Raw genomic sequence first — 11,027 nt, 5'->3', positions numbered from 1 at the left:
TGGTTGAGGAAGACATGCTGCTGAAAGAGACACGTGCTGCTGGGAAAGAGACACAAGAGACATGCATTGCTCAGTAAGACACCGAGGAACATGCACTGCTAGGGGAGAGACTGTGAGAGACTTGGCTGAGAGATGGTGGGCTGGGAGAGAGACTGAGCTTTTTTTCCTGAACTTGAATTGTAGCCCTAATAAACCCCATAATCTGTGAGTTCTGCATGGCCACTGCAGGGAATTATCGAACCCAAGAGAGAGGTGGTAGGTGCTTTGGGAGGAATGGTTGGAGAAAGGGCTGGAGGGAGGCAGCATGTCTGGCCTTGCAGTAATAGGCCTTGGGATATTGATGGTGATTCTGTCTTCCTCTTGTGGGATTAGAGGTGGTCAGAACATGTGGCCTCCTTGCCCTTTTAACAGATGCTGTCAGAAGTGGGATTCATTGCAGTGGCTCTGGACTCATAGAAGCATGAGACTTTGTAAAAGAAAGAAGGAAGGGGTCTGGGAAGTGTGGTCTCCTTGCCCTTTTAGCATTGGTAGTTCAAGCAGACCAAATGTTCCTTGGGAGGAAGATGAGGCAATCTACTTCCATAAAGATTTACAGCCTTGGAAACCCAGTGGGGGTCACTATGAGTCAGAATCAATTCAATGGGAGTGGGTTTGGTTTTGGTTTATATCCATATTTAAAACCCCATTGGGAATAGATTTTCATTGTTAGGTTAATGAGAGAGCATTAGTATAGGGTGTTTCTTAAGTCAATCTCATTTGCAATATAAAAGAGATTAAACTAAGGAGAGAAGCAGAGAAAGGAGAAGAGCTATGCCAAGCCACATGAAAATCACCTAAAAACAAATGTGGAGAAGAGACAAGAATCTTCCTCCAGAACCAAATGAGAGAGAAAACCTTTCTCTTAGAATAAGCACCCTGAATCTGCACTCCTAACCTTTAAAACTGTGAGAAAATTAATTTGTTTGCTAAAGCCATTTGCAAAAAAGTCAGGGAGGCCAAATCTCCTGACCTCCTCTGATCCCACAAAAGGAAGACAGGATCACCATCAGTAATCCAAGGCCTATTCCTGAAAGGCCAGACATGCTGCCTCCCTCCAGCCCTTTCACCAACCATTACTCCCAAAGCACCCACCACCTCTCTCCTGGGTCTGATAATTCACTGCAGCAGCCACACAGAAATCACAGATTATGGGGTTTATTAGGGAAGCACCAGGCTACAATTCAAGTTCAGGAAAAACGCTCAGTCTCTCTCCCAGCCCACAGTCTCTCTCCCAACAATGAGTATCCCTTGGTGTCTCACTCAACAATGCTTGTCTCTTTCAGAAGCACATGTCTCTTTCAGGAGCACATCTTCCTCAAACAGCAGTCAGAGAGAGACGTCTTCTGCCTCTAGGAGGCCTCCTTTTGAGCCTGGCAGAGTGGCCAAACTGACCAATCATAACATAAGAATTCTAAGCACCTGAGTGGTGGTTCAAACCCACCAGCCACTCCTTGGAAGGAAGGTTGGGCAATCCTACTTCCGTAGTGATACTGCCTCGGAAACCCAAGGAGGGGTCGCTATGAGTCAGGGCCGACTCGACAGCAAATAACAACAACAACAACAAGCACCTGAGAGAGAGCAGGAACCTCCCAGAACATTGCTTTGTGTTACGCCTAACAGAAATATACCAGGTGGATAACTTTTACAATCAGGAGCTGCTCTGTTGCTCACAGCTTATTCCACCACAGAATTTACAAAGACTTATTTCTAGAAAAGCCATGCTAGCTAATTTTCTACAGCACACCGTTCAATTGCAGTATTTCTTCTATAGCAGCAATAGATAACTATGGCAGAATTTGATACTGAGAAGTAGGGGTGCTGCTCTAACAAATACCTATGATTTGGAAGTAGTTTTGGAATTGGGTAATGAGTGGAGGCCAGAAGAGTTTTCAGGTGCTGGGTAATAAAAGCCTAGATTGCTTTGAAGAGATTGTTGGTTAAACTATACACATCAAAGACAATTTTGATGAGGGTTCAGAAGGAAGTAAGAAGAGCTATACAGAATGTGTCTGTCTTCTTAGAGAATACATATGGTGTCAACCATAGAATGTTACTAGACATGTGGACATTAAATTTTCCTCTGGCAAGGCTCTAACAGAAAACAATAAATAAGAGATTGGACAATGGAGGAAAGGTGATGATTTTTATAACGTAACAAAGAATTTGAATTATGGTCAAATGTTGTTGGAAGGTAGAACTTGCAAGTGATTAGCCTAGATATTTGACTTAAGGGATTTGTAAGCAAGATCTTAGAGAGGTTGTATGGTTTCACCTTGCTATTTATAGTAGAATGTGAGATTAAAGAGATGGTCTAAAAAATGAACTGTAAAAATGAAAACAGAACTTAAAGATTTGGAAAATTCTATTGTAAAAACTGGAGTGTCAGCGAAAAGGGGAAGTCCGTCAATGAGATAGATTGGTAAAGCGGTTGCAACAATGGGCTCAGATATAGCAAGGATTGTAAGGCTGCTGCAGGAATGGGCAGTGTTAAATCTGTTGCACATAGGATCACTGTGAGTCGGAGGTGACTCTACTGCACCTAACAACAACATTATACAAAATAAAGACATGAGTCCTAGAATTTTCACGAAGGATGTGTGTAAACTTTTGTTAAATAAATTAAGCCTGTGACTGATGGATATAACAACTACTACATAATGAACAGTGGAAGACAGAGTAAGTTCCTCTGTGGAAGGGACCTGTAGCCAGATGTCTGGGATCACCTCCAAACCTCAGGAGCTGATCTGTTTTTCAAACAGCAGCCCATTCACTATTTTTCCCACCAGGGAACCAAGAAGCAGATGCTATTAACAAGCTAGAACATTGCATCTAGGAATGGAAACTGCCCACTGAATTAACCAGAAAAACAAACACTATAATGCCCATGTTGGTTGGAAAATAGCCAAAGAGATAGATAGTAGTAAAGTATAGTGAGTTGGTGACTTCCATATAAAAGCATCCTAGGTGCTTATACTAATGCCCAAGGCATCTCTCACATGATCCAGAACAAATACTTAAGGAAACATAGCTGGTGATGAACAGGTAGGCAGACTATTCAGGCAAAGCTTCCCTAATTTGCTGGGCAAAAATGCTGCCTGAGGCCTTAAGGATGATAAATTCAGTTTCCACTGAGCCTTTAACCCCATATGCCAGACTTGGTGCCCCAGGTGGCCCTCCAACCACAATACGAACGGCATTATAGGCTCCAGAAGCGTTTCAGCCAGTTGTTGCCAAAGCAAAGCAGCAAGGTCCTCTGAACTCCTCAAGGAATTAGTGTCATCTATTGGTGATTGGCTTGGGTTACCCACCACCACCAGCGTGGACTGGTTAATTTGTCCCTCTGGAGGTGCAGGAACTGACCGGCCTAGCCTAGGAACCCCCAATCCTGCTGCATGGAGGGCTTCAACAGTCACATCACCTGGACTGTTGTTAGGTGCTGCAAGTTGGCTCCAACTCATAGCAACCTATATACAAGAGAACAAAACACAGCCCAGTTGTGTCATCCTCACAGTCCCTGCTATGCTTGAGCTCATCATCAAAGCCACTGTGCCAATCCATATAATTGAGGGTTGTACCTTTTTTTTTTTGCTGACCCTCCACTTTACAAAGTGTTATATCCTTTCCCAAGGAATTATTCCTTCTGACCACATGACCAAAGTAGGTGAGACAAAGTCTGGCCATTCTCTCTTTGAGTGGTGAGAATAGTGGCTGCTTTAGGCATTTTCCCTGGCTAAGTGTATAATATATGCTGCCCTGGGGAGATTCCCAGAGGGTTTTATTAGTAAAGACACCTGTCTTGCTGTATGCCAGAAAAGGAGACCCACTTCACCTGGATTAGACGACTGATACAGCATTAGGGATGGAAATGAATCTCCTTTTCTGTCATATAGTGAAACAGGTGAGTACTCACAAAACCCTCAGGTAACATCCTTGGAGTACCACATATTGTACACTCAGCCAGGGAAAATGCATAAAGCAGCCACTGTTCTTGTCACTCAAAGAGAATTCACTAGTATGATTCTAATAAAAGTTGTGCCAATCTAATTTCTTCCTTTTGGGGCTCCCAGAATCTTCCTAGAATGTGATCACAGCTTCATTGCAGACCACCACAAAAGAAGCTCTTGGATCTGTGAATAGCCCCCTTTCTCAAGCACTGAAAGCATGCCTTCAAACCTGGATCCTCTCACTCAAACTGATCGGGTAGCCGTGGGGGAGATAAGGGGCCATGTTTGAGCTTCTGTGACTAAGTTGGAATAATAACAGGAAAGAGGGAACACAACTCCACCTTTTCTGGGGTCCAGAATATAGCAGAAACCTGTGTCTTGGTAAGGGAATGCAAAGTCTCCCAGTCATGGCCAAAAGAGAGTGTTCACCCTCTCTGGGATGGCTTAGGTTGGTTAGTGTCCAAACACCAAACGGTGCTAGAGAAACTCATCTCTGTCTGTTTGGACCGAACTCTTGGGTTCCCTTGTCTCTCAATAAATTCTTCTCCCAAAGAATGGGTTGGACTCCTGAGTCTAAGTTCCAATGGGTGATGGTGTTGAATGGCAATGGTGAATTACTGTACAAATACCCCCACAGGACGGCAAGAGTATATCTCACTCCTAAGGATACCTGGTGGACATATGGAAGCTACTTTTGGCCCTGGATGCCATATGATTGGATAGGATGCTGCACCTTGGAGTTACCTTACACTGCAGAAATTGTTAGGGAGTCTATACCAAAACCTCAGAATTACACCATGGTAAAAGCCAGGTGGACCAAGTGCAGTGTTTTCTACTGGTATGATTACTTTTTAACAGTTTCTGTCCTGTTCTTTGGCTCTGTAGAAGTGATGGGACAAACTGAAGCTCTGAAAATAGGCCCTGAATGACAGCAGGGAAAGTTTATGGCTATTAACTGCACAAACCACTCATATAAGGAAGTTAGTACTGCAGAATGGAATGGACATTCTAATAGCTCGTCAAGATGAGACATGTGCTGAATGCTGTACCTACATGCCAGACTACTACCAAAATTTTATTGAATTGTTAGGGCATGTGAAGAAGGAGATGGTAGCCCTGGATATACCCGATGGCTTGTCTGCATTAGGTCCCTGGTTTTCCTCCTTCCCATCTAGCTGGTGAGGTTGTTGGTTTGTGCTGGTCTTTTATGGGTATATGGTTGTTTTTCTGTGTTTGTCTGTATTGCTGTTATGGCCTGTTCTTCCAGCTGCAGCAATGTTGTCTTCTCCATCTACAGAGTTACAACACCTCCCCCTCTAAGAACTTGTGGAAGAGGAGAGAGTGTTTGATTATAAAACCAGGTTTAAGGGGTGGATTGTAGGGGAATAAACTTGTGCAAAGTTGAATATGACTACACACTTGCTTGCTGCTAACTCATTTCTGCTTGCTAAGGATCTTTTATGTAAAACTTGTTGGTGTGGCCTTGAAGGTCTAGGGCCCTGGCACCAAGCTATCTTTGTCTGCCAGAGCTATAAAATTCCTTACTTCCACTGGGGTGGGAGGGCATGTGTGGAAACTCGAACATGCCTTGCTGCCACCAAGGGCTTAGCCTCAGTAAGTAACCTCTTAAAAAGTCCTGTATTACCATCATGGAACTACCAGTCTCTTTCTTTTTGATATCAGCACCTTAGGGCAAATTTCAAGTTATTAGTTCAGTTGAGAGGATCAATCAATCCATACAGAAAGCTGTGGTCTTTGATCTTCATCAGTAAGTGATCAAAATCTTCTTCATGTTCAGCAAGCAGGGTTATGTCATCTGCATATCACAGGTTGTTAATGAACCTTCCTCCTCCAATTCTGGTGCCCCATTCTTCTTTATATAGTCCAGCTTCTTGGATTATTTGATCAGCATACAGATTGAATAAAAGTATGTGAAAGGATAAAACCTTGGCACACACCTTTTCTGGTTTTGAAGTATGCAATAGCCATTATTCTGTCCAAGTGATTGCCTCTTGGTTTGTGTACAGGTTCCACATGACCACAATTAAATGTTCTGGAACACCCATTCTTCTAAATGCTATCCATACTTTGTAATGATCCACATGGTTAAATGTCTTTGCATAGTCAATGAAACACAGGTGAACACTTTCTGATATAATGTTTCTGGCCAAGATCCATCTCACAACAGCAATGATACCCTTTTTTCCACATCCTCTTCTGAATTTAGCTTGAATTTCTGGCAATTCTGTGTTTATGTACTGCTATAACCATTTTGAATTATCTTCACCATAATATTACTTGCATGTGATGTTAATAATATTGTTCAATAATTGCTGCATTCTTTTAGATAACCTATCTTAAAAATGATCACACAAATAAACCTCTTTGAATTCATTGGCCAGGTAGATGTCTTCCAAATTTCTTAGCATAGATAAATGAACACTTCTACTACTGTATCTTATTGTTGGAACATTTCAGTTGGTATTTCATTAATTTCTGGAGCCTTGCTTTTTATTAATGCCTTCAGTGTAACTTGGGCTTCCTCCTTCAATACCATTGGTTCTTGATCAAGTGCTACCTCTTGAAAGGGTTGAACATCGACTAATTATTTTTGGTACAGTGACTCTGTATATTCTGTCCACCTTCTTTTGATGCTTCCTTATTCAATATTTTGGCCATAGAGTCCTTCAATATTGTAGCTTGAGGGTTGAATTTTTTTTTTTTTCACTTCTTTCAGCTTGAGAAATGGTGAGCATGTTCTTCCCTTTTCATTTTCTAACACCAGATCTATTACTGTGTTGTTGCTATTGTTATGTGCTGTCGAGTTGGACCCGACTCATAGCATCCTCTCCTTGGGTTTCTGAGGCAGTATCACTATGGAAGTAGATTGCCCAACCTTCCTTCTGAGGAGTGGCTGGTGGGTTTGAACCTCCAGCCTTCTGGTTAGCAGTCAAGTGCCTTAGGCACTACGCTACTAGAGCTCCCCTCTATTACTGTAGAACTCTTTATTTTTCATAATTCTTTTGACCTCAAGAAATTTAAAAGCGTTTGTTTCAAGTCCTTACTCTATATCACAAAGTTAATACCTAAGGCATTTGGTTCATATATAAATAATAAATACATAAAATTATGTATGTTATGTGGACATGGGGCATTAAAACACATCATAATTATTGTGTTATTTAAGTTGGCAATAATTCCAACACTAATTCCATTCTAATTAATAGTGATGAAGAATACATACAAAAATATCTGAATAAATTATATAAACACAATCTGAAAAACACCAGTATATTTAAGTTTTATTAAAACTTTTCAAATTTTAATCCCTTATTTAGCTACATAAATTTGAAGGTATTCATCAGTAACAATAATCAAATGCTTAAAGTAAAATAATTATCCATTCCTCATAAAATACCTCACTAAATGAATCTTCTATTCCTTTTTTATAAATTAAGAAATGCAGTTCTTGAGTTAAATTCAAATGACATTTAGTAGCAGTTTTTTTTTTTTTTCCTCAACGATGTATTTTAAAATATTTTCCTAATGATTGTTTTAAGTATAAGCATCATTTCAAAGAGAAAACTCAATGAAAATAGATTTAGGAGAAACAGATGCATTGTTCAATATAGCAATCATGAGTTAAGACTTAGTTTTGTTTCTTTCCTTGGATATCTCTTCCTATACAATTTTATCCATTTTCTTATTTTCCTACATGTAGAAACAGTGCCTTTAGATCTATAAACTTGAGGTAATTTTCTTGCTCAGAGTCTTGTTGTTGATAGCTGTCATCTAGTCAGCACCCTACTAATGGTGACCACATATGTCACAGAGTAGGACAGTTCCAGAGGGTTTCCTCAGCTGTAAACTTTATGGAAGTTTTCCAGGATTTACTTTTGGAGAACAACTTGGTGAGCTCAAACCACCAACTTTTAGGATACCAATGCACAGCAAACTGCTTATGTTATCCAGACTCTTGCTCTGGGACTTTGCTTATTTTATAAAATGATATCAATTTCATAGAGTTTCATAAATTGACTCAATTAATATAAAGTTATTCTGGTTACCTAGTGCTGCTCTGATAAGAATATACCACAAATGGGATGGCCCTAACAAACAGGAGTTTATTCTCTTATAATTCGGGAGGCTAGAAGTCCGAGCTCAAAGTGCCAGGCTCTAGGGGCTAGGTGAAAGCCCCTCGACCTTGGGCTTCAGCTCTGTCTCTTGCTCCTGGCCCACTGAAGCTAGAGGCATCTCTTCACTCAGGCAGCTGCTGGCTGCTAAGGCTAACAAGTCCAAGGTCAACAAATAAAAAGGCACAGTCCCGATGTTACCAAACCACACTGTGGTCCATTAATTTAAGACCATTGAAAGTCCCAAGGTCAGCAGAGCATGGCACGCTGCTGAACAATGACACGGCTACATGCAGGGTTCAAGAGTGCTATAAGCTAGAGACCATTCCCAAAGCTGCTTCTTATATATGGGAAGCAGACCACATCCCAAAGGCAGCTACTCAGCTACTTGTGGTAGATTTCACCATGGAGTTGATTGCCAGTCTCATCATGGGGAATAACTACCACCAGCTGCCCATCAACTCAACCAGGCCCAGTCAATTGACATACAAACTGAACTACCACAAAAGTCCTTAACATTAACATAATGTTAGAGAGCTCTGGTAGCATAGTGCCTAAGGCAATTGACTGCTAACCAGAAGGCTAGCAGTTCAAACCCACCAGCCATTCGTTTGAAGGAAGGTTGGGCGATTTATTTCCATAGTGGCAATGTCTTGGAAACACAAGGAAGTGTTGCTATGAGTCAGGTCTGACTCCACAGCACATAACAACGACAACATAATGTTGTATACATATTGGACACTCCTCATTGTGTCAAAATTGCTTGAGCAAACTTAATAAAGATGATCAATTAAATGATATAGTATGTCTCCTCATACTTGCATTTTTTTGCATGAAGGCTTGAGGTGAAAACCACAGTCTAATGTGTAAATTAACAACTCATGATCAACACTAATCTTTTACTTGCTTCTTCTGTTAATGCACCTATAAATTGCTCTTCTTCAAGTATCTCAACTTGAAGTAAAGATACTCTACTCAGTAAAGAAAATTAGAATATTTTTTTACAAAAAAGTTTAAGGTAAAATAATGTAAACTCCATAAACTTTCTAATCTTCAGCTTTTGTATTTTTATCATTCTACCCTTCTCTTTGCACAATTATGTTCAAAGCTCTTGAATGCATTTTTACCCCTCTCCTCTAGATGAAGAAAATTTATTTGCATTCATTGCCAGTGCAAGTGATGTAATATTCTCAGATGTGAATTAACGATTTCATTTGATCAGTTAAAGGGTATGGAGTGGAATGGGGCAAACTGTAGATTTTTGCAATAGTTATTCAGTGTTAAAATGGCAAAAAAAAAGGAGTTTCAATAATTTTCTGCTTACATATTTTGTTCACAATGATAAACAGTGATGTTACTTTCTGGCTGCTTCCCGTGTTCATGATTTTGCCCAGGTAAGACAGATTTATGGCTCAAGACTGAACTATAAATTAAAGTCTGTCATGGTTAATTCCACAGAGCTGGCACAATTGTGTGGTTAGGAAGGAAACAAAGTTCTCTACTATGTATGTGTCTGTTCTGTAGAAATCACTACCATATTCAAAAGCTGAACTGGGAATATTTCTAAAATACAATCATGTGTAACATTGTTTTAAAAGTTTATGTAAGTAAAGTACAATTCAAATAAATTGTATTAGTTACACAGGGTGCAAACTGTCAGAAACAAATGCAAATTGGCCAGAGAAAATTTGTGCATGACCAGACTCAAAAATGCAAAGAACTAATAGGTTCATCTGCCAGCAATGTTGCAATTCTGACTAGCAGATGATCATTTGGCACCTTAGAACATGGGAATGATTGACTCTACATGACCAACAATTCACAGATCCTAAACTGGTGCAGGTAAAGGTGGGTAATTACTTCAGCCCCTCAAGGGGAATGAAGGGAGCAGGTGTTAGACTGCCAGCACAGCTAGAGCTTCAACTCATTTCAAATACCAATGTGGCTGGTGGTAGAAGCCAAGAAATTTGGGTCAGTTGAGATTTTTGCCATCTCAATTTGGAGGATTGTAATTGAGTTTTTGCCTTTCTGACCTGATTCTTTCTAATGCATTTCCCATATTGGTAACTTTAAATTTAACTTTTCCCTAAGCTCTTTGTGTTCTTTTTAGAATCACTGAGTACATAAATCATATGCTGTTTGAGTAACAACTGACAAATTTGTCCTTTAAGAGATTTATTTCCTCAGCTTGCTTGACAGTAGAGCTGATCACTGAAAGGATAGATTTGTCTATTTGTTTCACGAAGTTCTTTACACTCTATTACAGCTATAGAAGAATTGGAGGAGGGAAGGCAGAGTAATTGTGTAGGAAAGTGATTAAAAAAATACAGCAAATAAAAATGATGGAAAAAGAAACTTGGTAGGAAAAAGTAGTGTCTTTTTTTTTCCTCTTTATTAGTATGGAAATAAACTGGTGGGAAAAATTTACTAGCAAAGTATTAAATGTGATTAATTCTGATTTATTATTCAAAATAACCTATCATGTCTCAGTGATTTCATTTGCTTTTTTCTTCTTCATATTTATTGATACTTGTTTGCACATTTTATATTCCTATAAACATGTTTCATTTTCCAAATACATCTCTTGCTAACTGAAGCTTGTCTTTTTAAAGGTCAAACTGGGGGAAAAGGGAGTTTTTTTTTTTTTTTTTTGTTAACTTCCTTATTTAGCTATTCTTGACAGGGAAAAAATACTCTCTTAAAAGTATGTCATGTATTCCTCTTTTTGTATCCAGAGGCTACCAAGCACAATTTACTGCATAGTGGCTAAGACACTTGCCTGCTAACCAGACGGCTGGCGGTTCAAACCCACCAGCCACTCCTCGGAAGGAAGGTTGGGCAATCCTACTTCCGTAGTGATACTGCCTCGGAAACCCAAGGAGGGGTCGCTATGAGTCGGGGCTGACTCGAC

The sequence above is a fragment of the Orycteropus afer genome, unplaced genomic scaffold (genome assembly GCF_000298275.1).
Source record: "Orycteropus afer afer isolate SDZICR_OR568_19922 unplaced genomic scaffold, OryAfe1.0 scaffold00797, whole genome shotgun sequence".
Taxonomy (NCBI): domain Eukaryota; kingdom Metazoa; phylum Chordata; class Mammalia; order Tubulidentata; family Orycteropodidae; genus Orycteropus; species Orycteropus afer.
Note: the sequence above shows the minus strand (reverse complement) of the source record.